Source organism: Triticum aestivum, chromosome 7A (assembly GCF_018294505.1).
Source record: "Triticum aestivum cultivar Chinese Spring chromosome 7A, IWGSC CS RefSeq v2.1, whole genome shotgun sequence".
NCBI classification, from domain to species: domain Eukaryota; kingdom Viridiplantae; phylum Streptophyta; class Magnoliopsida; order Poales; family Poaceae; genus Triticum; species Triticum aestivum.
In genome coordinates this window covers 328,286,867-328,297,728 of record NC_057812.1, presented here as the reverse complement: position 1 = coordinate 328,297,728, position 10,862 = coordinate 328,286,867, and positions in this window count along the sequence as shown.

Genomic DNA, 10,862 nt, shown 5'->3' with positions numbered 1-10,862 from the left:
GCACTTGTACTTGGGTTGACTCTTGGCAATCCCAATCTTCACCTTTTTCACCATAGCATCAAGAAGCTGGGCTTGGCGAATCTGGTCTTCTAAGGTAGGAGAGACTTGAAGGTTGGCGAGGAAACCTTGAGGAACAACTTGCAGATTAAGTTTGCGGACAGCTTCACAAAGCTCGGGTTGATAAGGCTTGAGAATCAGACTGTTGCAGTAAGCTTTCCTGCTCAAAGCGTCAGCAATCACATTGGCCTTGCCTGGAGTATACTCAATACTCGGATTATACTCTTGAATCATTTCGACCCATCGAGTTTGCCTGAGGTTGAGATTAGTCTGAGTGAAGATGTACTTGAGACTCCTGTGATCAGTGAAAATGTCCACTTTTCTTCCCAATAGAAGATGTCTCCAAGTCAAAAGAGCATGCACAACTGCCGCCAACTCGAGATCATGAGTGGGGTAGTTCTTCTCATTAGGCTTCAACTGGCGAGATGTATAAGCAACAACTTTCTTCTCTTGCATCAATACTGCGCCAAGACCTTGGAGAGAGGCATCACAAAAGACCTCGTACGGCTTGGATTCATCAGGCGGAGTCAGAACTGGAGCAGTGATCAATTCTCTTTCAAAGTGTTGAAAGCAATATCACACTCCGGAGACCAAACGTACTTGACGTGCTTCTGGAGAAGATTAGAGAGAGGCTTCGCGATCTTAGAAAAGTTTCAACGAATCTTCGCAATAGCTTGCGAGACCGAGAAAACTGCGGAGTTGCTTCACGTTCTGAGGAGGTTCCCAATTCACAATTGCAGACACCTTCTCAGGATTCACGGCAATGCCCTTGGCAGAGATGATATGACCAAGATAAAGAACCTCATCAAGCCAAAATTCACACTTGGAGAACTTGGCGTAGAACTGATGTTCTCTGAGCCTTATCAAGAACCAAACGCAAGTGCTTGGCATGATCTTCCTTGTTCTTCGAGAAAACCAGAATGTCGTCGAGATAGACCAAAACGAAGTCATTGGTGTAGGCATTGAAGATGAAGTTCATCATGCGAGAGAACGTTGGAGGAGCGTTGGCGAGGCCAAAAGACATGACAGTGTATTCATATGAACCAAAGCTTGTTCTAAATGCTGTCTTGGGAATATCTTCTTCACGAATGCGAATCTGGTGATAACCCATACGGAGATCAAGCTTGGAGAATACTTGGGCACCTTTGAGTTGTTCGAACAGCTCATTGATGTTGGGAAGTGGGTATTTGTTCTTGATGGTCTTCTTGTTCACTGGACGGTAATCAACACAAAGTCGGTCCGTTCCATCCTTCTTCTTCACAAAAAGAACACCACAGCCCCACAGAGAAGAACTAGGCGGGATGAGACCCATTTTCTCTTGAATATCGAGTTGCTTCTTCAGCTCCTTCAACTCTTCAGGTCCGAGCTTGTAAGGACGCTTGCACACAGGTTCCGTACTAGGCTCAAGATCAATAACGAATTCAACTGGGCGGTGCGGAGGCATTCCTGGGAGCTCTTCTGGAAAGACGTCTTGATATTCGCAAACGACTGGAATTTGCGAGCTAGCATCCAATTCACCCTTCTCATTGAGAGAAAACAGACGGATAGTATCATCACGAGCGGCAAAGACAATTACATCCTCAGACGAATGAGTCAATTGAATCTGCCTGGCTGCACAATCAAGCTGAGCCTTGTGCTTAGAAAGCCAATCCATCCCGAGAATAAGATCAATATCCGAGTTACCAAGAACCATTGGGGAAGAAAGGAACTTGTAGTCGCCCAATGTGATAGTGACATCTGGCACCTCCAGACTAGCACTCAAACGTTTGCCAGGAGAAACAATATCCATTTGTTTACCCCAAATGAGAAGAAACGAACTCATGCTTGGTAAAAAATGGCTTTGACATGAAACAATGCGATGCACCCGTGTCAAAAAGAACTCTTGCAGGAATATCATTAACAGGAAGGTTACCCATGATGACATCTGAAGAATCCTCTGCCTGAGCTGCATTCATCAAATTGACTTTGGCGTGCTTGGGATTATGCTTGACTATAGCTGTACTTGCCGATCTGACAGGAGGAGGAGGAGGAAGACGCCTCTGGTTGAGACACTTGTTGGCATAGTGACCCTTCTGTTGGCACTTGTTGCACGTGACCTCTGAAAGCGGACGGTGGTACGGAGCACTCGATCTTGGAGCTTGAGACGAAGTCTTGTTCTGAAAGCCAGGGTTGGGTGGGTGGGAAGAACCACTGCCACCTTTGCTCTTCTGCTGATACGGCTGACGGAACGGAGGAGGAGGAAGCCAAAACTTCTGCTGCTTGGCCACTTGAGTAGGGGAAGAAGGAGTAACATCTCTGACTCACTTCTTGGAAGCATCACACCTCAACTGATCAGCCTCTTGCTTCAGTGCCATGTTGTAGAACTCATCGTACCTCAAGGGCTCAAAGAGAACAAGAGCTAGCTGAATTCTTCTCTGAGACCACCCCTGAACTGATATATCATGCTCTTCTCATCAGGGACGTCCTGCTTGGCAAAGCGGGCGAGCTTCTGAAACAACTTGTTGTAGTCATAGACAGACAAAGAGCCTTGCTTCAGATCGCGGAATTCCTGACGCTTGCTTTCAACCACGCTCTGGGGAATATGATGAGCTCGGAAATCTCGACGGAAATCATCCCAAGTGATAACACGTCCACCTCTGGAATCCTTGTACTGCTGGAACCATTCTGCAGCTTGATCTTTGAGCTGGAAGGAAGCGAACTTAACAAAGTCCTCAGGCCTGACGTTACTGCACTCGAAATGCTTACACAGATCCACAAGCCAATCGTCAGCATCGGTTGCCTCAACACAATTGCTGAAAGTCTTTGGCCCGTTAGCAAGGAACTGGTTGAGCGTAGCAAAGTGACACTGATTGCTGCCTTGATTCCCTTGACTGCCTTGCTTGCGCTCTTGAAGAATTTGCATGATCAACTGTGTGTTTGCATTGGTTGTGGCCATCACAGCTTGCCATGCCTCCGAAGGAGCTGGAGGTGGTGGCGGATCAGGATTCGGAGTCGTGCGCGTTGGAGGAGCCATCCTGAAGAGGTTGACCACCATTAGCACAATGATAGACAATATTGAAGCTGAATCCAACGGAATGAAAATTGCAACATATAGTCTTCACATCCGAACAAAATGAACGAATGCATTTCTCTTGAAATGGTCACATATCCATAATTTGAGAAGCCACGTAGAATTAAGGCAGAGAAATAAATCAACAAGGTACGGATCAAGAACGAATAATCGGTAAGAAATCCCAATCTCAAACCAATATCCATGGAAGAATAACTAGAGCTACTAGAATTCCCACCTATGAAACTCCCGAACCTTTCCGGTTATGCAATCAGGTGTTGGGGATACAGGGGAAGCATAATATCTCACCCAAACTAGCAATCCTACATCCAGCTGTATCCATCCTTCAACACATAACCAAGAAACTTCGGAAACCATCTACCTCAACCTTCGAAAAGCATCCGTTATACAAGTTATGGCGATACTCGCGAACTCCCGCCCCAGTACTGGGTGGCGTCGAGGTTATCTCACCAACGAACTACATAAAAGAGATTTTCGATGTCGGCGTACTAAACTCAGGTATTCTAGAACTACAACGATAAAATTATGATGACAACACCTCAGAGCTCAACTCCCCGGGACACTTCCACTAAACCCCTGACAGGAGGCACCAAGACAATGTTCTCATCATAAAACCATCGGAACGATTCCAAGATACCCGCGTGATCCTAAAAAATTTTAGTGAAATTTGAGAAGAGAAGAGTCAAAACTCTACGTCAGGATGACTTACCAGAGCGATGAGGAGACTGGGAAGTAAAAAAGAATTCCTAATCTCTCCGATATATAATTCCTAAAAGACTCAAAACATTTTTCTAGACACAACTCGGCCGCTAAAAACGATCAAGCAATGGGGCTCCTAAGGTTGGGGAAGGCTCTGATTACCAACTTATAACACCCTCGATGCGACTATAGCTCCCACGTGTCGAGGCACAACTTAGAGACATGATCGCATTGAAGGCATATGTCGCAAGTTAGGCAATCTTCACAACATCCCATGTAATGTAAATAATAAAAGGGAAATAACATAGTTGGCTTACACTCGCCACGTCAATCAAGTACATAAATAACATTACATCATCCAAACACTCGTGGCCCGACTATGGCGCCAAAATAAAAGAGAACCCAACATGCGACAACGGTCCCGATCACCCCCAACTGGGCACCACTACTGATCATCGGGAAAGGAAACATAGTAACATTGAGAGTCTTCGTCGAACTCCCACTTGAGCTCATACGCGTCTCCTGGAGCGGAATCATCAGGCCCTGCATCTGGTGTAATAGTAATCTGTGAGCCACAGGGACTCAGCAATCTCGCACCCTCGCGATCAAGACTATTTAAGCTTGTAGGTAAGGCAAGGTAAATATATGGAGTTGCAGCAAGCGACTAGCAAGTAAGGTGGCTAACTTATTCGCAAAAGAGAGCGAGAAGAGGAGGCAAAGAACGAGCGAGAAACTAGAGAGCAACCTGCGCAAACATTACTCCAACACCGTGTCCACTTCCCGGACTCCGCCGAGAAGAGGCCATCACGGTAACACACTCGGTTGATACATTTTAATTTAATTAAGGTTCAAGTTATCTACAACCGGACATTAACAAATTCCCATCTGCCCATAACCACGGGCACGGCTTTCAAAAGTTCAATCCCTGCAGGGGAGTGCCAACTTAGCCCATGACAAGCTCTCATGGTCAACGAAGGAATAGACCTCCTCCCAAGAGGTTCCGATCAGACTCGGTATCTCGGTAACTCAAGACACTTCGACAGGTTAAAACAAGACCAGCAACACCGCCCAAATGTGCCGACAAATCCCGATAGGAGCTTCACATATCTTGTTCTCAGGGCACACTCAGATAGGTCAAGCTACGAGTAAAACCAACCCTCAAGTTTCCCCGAGGTGGCCCCGTAGGCTGCCCGGTTCGGACCAACACTCAGAGGGAGCACTGGCCCAGGGGGGGTTCAAATAAGATGACCCTTAAGTCTGCAGAACCCAAGGGAAAGAAAAGGCTAGGTGGCGAATGGTAAAACCAAGGTTGGGCATTGCTGGAAAAGCTTTAATCAAGGCGAAATATCAAGGGGTTCCCATTATAACCCAACCGCGTAAGGAACGCAAAATCCGGGAACATAACACTGATATGATGGAAACTAGGGCGGCAAGAGTGGAACAAAATACTAGGCGAGAGGCCGAGCCTTCCACCCTTTACCAAGTATATAGATGCATTAATATAACAAGATAATATAATGATATCCCAACAAGTAAATAAACGTTCCAACAAGGAACGGCCTCCAATCTTCACCTGCAACTAGCAACGCTATAAGAGGGGCTGAGCAATGCGGTAACATAGCCAATCAACGGTTTGCTAGGACATGGTGGGTTAGAGGTTTGACATGGCAATTTGGGAGGCTTGCAAGCAAGTGGTAGGCATCGTAGCAATGGCATAGCAAAAGAGCGAGCAAACTAGCATAGCAAAGATAGTAGTGATTTCGAGGGTATGATCATCTTGCCTGCACAGTTGTTAGAGTTGACTGGATCCTCAAAAGCAAACTCAACGGGCTCCTCGTTAGCGAACTTGTCTCCCGGCTCTACCCAAACAAGACAAATAAGCAACAAGGATACAATCAACCACGTGCAAACTCAAACAACACAATGCAAAGATGATATGCTATGCAGGATGCGATGCGGGATGCAAAATGCAAGATATGATAGGAAATGCATGAACCTGGCCTCAACTTGGAAAACCAAGTGTGCCACTGGAAAGATGAGATGAAATCGCTTGAAAACGATATAAAGAACGCTGGAATCGGAGTTACGGCTTGAAAACGATATAAAGAATGCATGAATCGGAGCTACGGATGCAAAGTTACGGGGCCTCGAACAGGAGCATATGGATCAAGAATTTCGGGACTTGGACGAAAATTCAACCTCCTAGGGTTTACTGTTCACCTCGATCCAGATCTGGATCGCACGCAAAATGAGGTCGGCCGGCCAGAGTCCTGTTCACCGGAGGTCGCCGGGAAGAAGAAGCAGCGGCCGGCGAGGGCCAGGTCCTCGGTGCCCGGGGGCGGCGGCGCAGGGTCCCGCGGTGGCCGGATCGCGCGCGGCGCCGGGGCACCGGGCGGCGGGCGGAGACAAGGGCCGGCGGGCAGAGGCGAGATTCCGCCGCGGCGGAGGCGAGGTTCCGGCGCGGCGGCGGTGGGAGGAAGGAGACGGCGGCGCGCGCGGGCGAGCGCCTCGGCCCGGGCGGGAGCGGTGGAGGGCCTGACCTGGGCCTCCGCGGGCCGGTGGCGCGGCCGACGAAGTGGTCCCGTGGGGGACACATGGCGGTGGCGGCTGGGTCGGACGGTGTCCGGCTTCGTCCGGACACGTCCGGCGGCGCCGGAGATGGATTTAGGATTTTTAGACGAGGGGGATCCGGAATTTTCGGAGGGGGGTGTTTAAATAGATGTAGAGGGAGCTAGGAGAGTCCAAATGAGGTGCGGTTTTCGGCCACACGATCGTGATCGAACGCCCTAGATGATGGAGCAGAGTTAGGTGGGTTTTGGGCCAAATTGGAGGGGTGTTGGGCTGCAACACACACGAGGCCTTTTCGGTCCCTCGGTTAACCGTTGGAGTATCAAACGAAGTCCAAATGATACGAAACTTGACAGGCGGTCTACCGGTAGTAAACCAAGGCCGCTTGGCAAGTCTCGGTCCAATCCGGAAATGTTTAATCCCCACACACGAAAGAAAGCTAGAAATGACCACCGGAGGAGAACGAAGCGCCGGAATGCAAAACGGACAATGGGGAAAATGCTCGGATGCATGAGACGAACACGTATGCAAATGCAATGCACATGATGACATGATATGAGATGCATGACGAAGACAACAACACCCGGAGACAAAAACCCGAACCTGAGGAAATAAATATAACTTAATGCCAGAAATGGCAAGAGTTGGAGTACAAATAGGGAAAGTTACATCCGGGGTGTTACAGGAGCCGCCAGCACTGATGCGCCCAACCTCGTAGAGCACCCGGTGTACTTCGTCAGCACGGTGTTGTGGGATGCGAGGGCACGGTACCCCATGCCTCAGAAACTCCTCCTCGCGCTACTGGTGGCCTCGCGCAAGCTGCGACACTATTTTTAGGGTCACCCCATCAAGGTCGTCTCGTCATACCCCCTGGAGAGAGTGCTCAGGATCCCTAACTCAGTTGGAAGGGTCGCTGAGTGGAACATAGAACTGCAAGCGTTTCAGCTCGAATTCGGCACGACCAGAGTCATCAAGGGAGCAGCGCTGGCGGACTTTGTGGCAGAATGGATGGAGGCGCCAGGCCTCAAGGCCGACGAGGATCGGTCCCTATCCCCGGGAAGCGAGGCGCCGAAAGGCTGGGTCATGTACTTCGATGGGGCGTTCTCCAGGCATGGCGCTGGGGCTGGGGCGGTGCTTATATCGCCCACTCAGGACAAGATCTATTACGCTGTGCAACTCTATTTCCAGCAAGGTGAAAAGGTCTCCAACAACATAGCGGAGTATGAAGATTTAATAGCGGGCTTGAAGGCCGCAGCTGCCCTGGGGGTGAAACGCCTCACCATCAAGGGCGATTCGCAGCTCCTTGTCAATTTCTCCAACAAGGTGTACGAGCCGAAGGATGAGCACATGGAAGCCTACCTTGCGGAGGTCTGCGGGATGGAGAAGCAGTTCTGGCGGTTGGAGTTGCAGCATGTGCCCCGTGGCACCAATCAGGAGGCCGACGACATCGCCAAACGGGCATCCAGACGGTTACCTCGGGAGCCTGGCGTTTTCGAGGAGCGGCTCTTCAAGCCCTCAGCCCTGCCGTCATTATCAAACACGGCTCAGCCCCGGGAGGAACTCCCCCAGGCACCTGCCTCAGGAGCTCCGACCTGTGGCCCGGCCTCAAGAGCACGCCTGCTCCTGACGATGGAACCTCAGGAGGGATGTTGGATCACAGAGCTCCGGAGTTACTTAACGCAAGGGACCCTACCGGAGAAGGAGGAGGAAGCGGAGCGAGTGGCACGCCAGGCCACGGCATACTGCATCAAGGATGGAGAGCTCTATCGGAAGCGATCAAACGATGTATCCCTGCGCTGCATCTCCAGGGAGCAAGGGAAGGAACTGCTGGAAGATATACACGGTGGAGACTGTGGACATCATTCATCATCATGCACCCTCGTCGGCAAGGCGTTCCGCAGTGGGTTTTATTGGCCCACCGCGCTTAATGACGCTATCAAACTAGTGAAAGCTTGTGAGGCCTGCTAGTTCCACGCCAAGCAGATCCATCAGCCAGCGGGAGGCCTGCAGACTATACCCCTTTCGTGGCCATTCGCAGTCTGGGGGCTGGACATCTTGGGCCTGTTTCCTCGGGCGCCAGGGGGCTACCGCTACCTCTACGTCGATGTGGACAAGTTCACCAAGTGGGCTGAAGTAGAGGTTGTCCGCACCATTCCCACGGGTTCCGCGGTCAAGTTCATCAAGGGCATCATGAGCCGGTTTAGGGTGCCGAACCGCATCATCACGGACAACGGCTCGCAGTTCACCAGTAACCTCTTCAAAACATACTATGCTAACCTTGGAACGCAGATATGCTACGCTTCGGTGGCGCACCCCCAAAGCAATGGCCAGGCCGAGCGAGCCAACGCGGAGGTCCTGAGGGGCCTCAAGACTAGGACATTCAAGAAGAAGCTGGAGGCCTGCGGCAGAGGCTGGTACGACGAGCTTCAGTCCGTGTTGTGGTCCATCCGCACAACCGCGACCAAGCCGACTGGAGAGACCCCGTTCTTCCTGGTCTACGGAGCCGAAGCGGTCCTCCCTCACGAGGTCAGACGTCGCTCTGCGCGGGTCCTGGAGTTCAACAAGGCGCAGCAGGACACCATGCGGGGGATGGACCTCGTGCTAGGGGAGGAACGTCGCCGAGAAGCCGCTCTACGAGCCGCGAGGTACCAACAAGCACTGCGGCGATATCACTGCCGCAACATCCGCCCCAGAACTCTCGAGGTAGGAGACCTCATGCTCAGGCGGGTTCTCTCCAGGCAGGGGCTGCACAAGCTCTCTCCCATGTGGGAGGGCCCGTTCAAAGTTGTTCATGTTTCCAGGCCCGGCTCCCCATGCTTGAAGACTCAGGAGGGGGTGCCAGTCCAGAACACATGGAACATCCAGCACCTCCAGAGGTTCTACCCCTAAAAAGGCCCGGAGCCTGTAAAGAAGGCGAATGCCTGTGAAGCCATCGCGTTTTGGAAAAGGCCCGGATCCTGTGAAGAAGGCGAATGCCTGTGAAGCCATCGCGTTTTGGAAAAGGCCCGGAGCCTATGAAGAAGGCGAATGCCTGTGAAGCCATCGTGTTTTGGAAAAGGTCCGGAGCCTGTGAAGAAGACGAATGCCTGTGAATCCATCGTGTTTTAGAAAAGGCCCGGAGCCTGTGAAGAAGGCGAATGCCTGTGAAGCTGTCGCGTTTTGGAAAAGGCCCAAAGCCTGTGAAGAAAGCGAATGCCTGTGAAGCTGTCGCATTTTGGAAAAGGCCCAAAGCCTGTGAAGAAGGCGAATGCCTGTGAAGCTGTCGCATTTTGGAAAAGGCCCGGAGCCTGTGAAGAAGGCCAATGCCTGTGAAGCTCGCCGCCCGTGACACTCTCACGTAATAATGAGTTGGGGCTGTACACGCCCCGGAGTCTCAGGAGCGCCGGCCTCAGGCCCTGGGGCTCCCTCCCACGCCCAGTGGCAGCACTTAGCTCCGCGCTGGTGAGAAGACGTCGAAGACTAGATTAGGTGTCGGCGTGGCTTTTCATTTGCTTTCCGCAGTTGGCTTGCTCCTTCTCATTCGAAGTTTTATTGAAGTTGTTGCCGTCTTTAGCTTGTGGTTCTTCGACTTTTCACTCTACCGCCTCAGTTTCTCTTTTGCAAGGCCTCGCGAGGGAGGGGGGCAGCCGAGCGCCCTCGCGAATGTTCCTATCCTAGTCATTCAAAGGTTTCGCGACCTGGGTCCATTACAGGAGCACCCCTCCAGTCCGTGCCCCACGGGCACCGCGACACGAACACAAGGCCTGGGTCGGTCGCCCCCCACGGCTGGGGCCCGGAACTACCCACGCACAGGCACGTAGCCGGAAGGCATGATAGCGGAAGCAAATGATGATTAACGGCAATAACCCAAACACGCCCCCGTGGGGCTCCACGCTACTATCTTTTTGCGCAGGAAAAAGGAAAAGAAAGAACAAATCAGGCGCAGCTCACCTCACACCGGCCTGCAGGGAGGACTCGAGCCGCCCACGGGGCTCAGGCAGACTCCCTCTCGCGGTTCACCGGGGCGCGACAGCGGGCAGACACGCCACCACCTCCCAAGCAGATACGACGGCGTGGAGGCTGACCGCGGCCACCGCTGGAGGAGTCGCCGCTTGAAGAAGAACCGGAGAAGCTTGAGGAACCCTGAGCGCCGCCAGTCACCCGAGCGCTGTCCTCTCCATCGTTGTTGGAGCTGGGTTCCCGAGCGCGGTCGTCGTCCTCAAGGCAGCACCCCGCGCGGCGACCATCCTCCCCAGACACCCTCACATAGAGGGTGGCATCGCCATCAAACTTGAAGTGCAGGGTGCGCCGACGCCTCAGGCCGCGCGCGCGGGCAAACGTCTGCCAACCATGGGCCAAGGCCAGGCTCCCAGCTGCGGAGACCTCCAGTGAAGCCCATGAGCCCTGGCTGCAGCAGCCATCAACCTGGAGCCAGAGGCCGCCCGGGGCGCCGGCCGGGAGCTCGCCGAGGAGAAAGCGAGGAAGTGGA